Here is a 2018-nt window from a genome sequence, read left to right on the forward strand (position 1 = left end):
GGATTTTTGCTGGGCCCCCATGTCTGAGCCAGGAACCCCTGATGTGTGTCTGGAGGTGTGGGGAGGGCAGGGAAGCTGGAGTCAGAGGGAGGATGGCAAGGGCTGGTGTAGGGGACAGAGTCACTGTTCTCTGAGGAGGGAGTGGGGGGTCAATTTTCAGGGTCCTTTGGTCAGACCAGAAAGCCTGCAGCTTAGGGCGGGGGCTGGTGAAGGGGAGGAGTTTGAGGCGCCAGCCCCAAGATGCTCAGTCCTGGCAGCTGGGTTCTGGGTCTCCCTTGAGGGCCAAGCCTGACAAGACTGGCTGCATGCCTGTCTGGCCAACTGTGGTGGTGGCGTGCTTCCCCTGGAAATGAGGGGGCATGGAGTGTGGCCTTCTCTGGTGCCCTGTCCACTGGCCAGGCTGGACTTGCTTCTGGGCCTAGGTCATCGGTGTGTGGAGAGCTGCACACTTGGGGCTTCCCACATTGGGAAGGGTGGCTGGGAACTGGTGGCAAGCCTGTGAACACCCCCCACCGTGCACACCCACGCACACATACACCCCACGTGCACACGCGGTCCAGGGCCCTCTGCAGAGCACGGGGCTCCTGAGCCTGCATCTGTTTCCTCGTTCCCGATGGAACATGCTCACAGTCACCATGTCGTCCCTGGGGACTCTTGGCAGGGCATGGATGGCTAGATCTGGCCCCAGAGCCCCAGTGCCCTGATGTGGGGACCATTGAGATGATACCCAGCCTTCCCCAGGATGCTGAGCTGCGTCTGCTTTCAGAGGCCCGGCTTGGGGCTGTGAAGCTGGAGGAGGTGGGGATGGCGTGGAGGCAGAGAGAGTCCTGTTTGCACGAGACCCTTTAGATTCATTTTGAGGATACAGGCTGTTGCCAGGGCGCCCCTCTTGCACCCTGGAAGGATTGCTACATTGTTATCCCTGCCCACTCTGTGCTGATGGCTCCAGGAAGACCTAAGGGAAAGGAGTGAGGGTGGCTGGAAGCCAGCTGGTAGCCCTACCCGTGCAGGAGAGGGGTCTGGCCTCTTTCGGCAAATCCTGCAGCTTCAGGCAGGCTCCCTGCAGGTGTGTGACCCCTTCCATGTGGCTACTGATCCCGGAGGCCCTCCTTCCTCCCCACTCCTGGCCAAGGGAACTTCTTCTTCTGTCCCTCCTGACACTGGGAATCTCGTCTGCCTTGGCAAAGCCTTCTGTGCCCCACTGTCCCCAGGGGGAGCTGGTCACCAGGAAGCCAGGCCCCAGGAAAGTCTTTCCTCTCCAGCCTTGTCTCCAGGGAAGATGAATTATGAGTAGTGAGGTCTGCCAGGGCAGGAGCAGCTTCAGGGCACCCCTGTGCTGGGGTCCCTGTCACACGTCCACTGCCTCCTTATCATAAAGAGTTTGAGAGCTAGGCACCCAGAGAGATGGGGGCTAGTGTCATCTTTGCTTTATAAAGTAGGAAAGTGAGGTTCAGGGAGACTTGATAGCTGCAAGGTCCCCTGCTGGGAGGGGGCAGAGCTGGGTGACAGCAGGGACCTCTCAGCATTGAGCTGGGCTGCACGCGCCACCCCCCCCCCCCAGCGCTCCCTACCAGGGTGAGGTGGGAACAGTGGGCTCCCGGGGCGGGGGTGGGTCGTGGGTAGACGTCTCTTAGGGGTCCCTCTCCAGGAGGAAACTGCATCTTCTATGTGCTCAGGCAAATCCGGCATCTGAAGTGGAAAACCCCACATAAATCAAGGACAGCTGGGCCTGCCCTCGGTCGCAGCCCCCTCGCCTTGGTCCCCCTTGTAGGCTTCAGAACCCCAGCAGACTGCGGGAGTGGGTCTAGGGGGTAGGGGTGTGGTTCCAGGGAACGGAGTTCCTAGAAGCCCCGCATGTGTGAAATCTCCCCCAGCTGTCCCCCGTGGAGGGAGGGAGGCACAGTGTTAGTAATCACTTTCCGGAGCGGGGCAGCTGCTTACACACCCCACCCTGCTGCCCGTGGGGGCTCGCGCTGGGGGTGCCCACCCTGCGGAGGGGACAAGCTGCGAAAGAGGTG

Source organism: Leptonychotes weddellii, chromosome 5, assembly GCF_054177405.1.
Source record: "Leptonychotes weddellii isolate Sample4059 chromosome 5, ASM5417740v2, whole genome shotgun sequence".
Classification (NCBI taxonomy): Eukaryota; Metazoa; Chordata; class Mammalia; order Carnivora; family Phocidae; genus Leptonychotes; species Leptonychotes weddellii.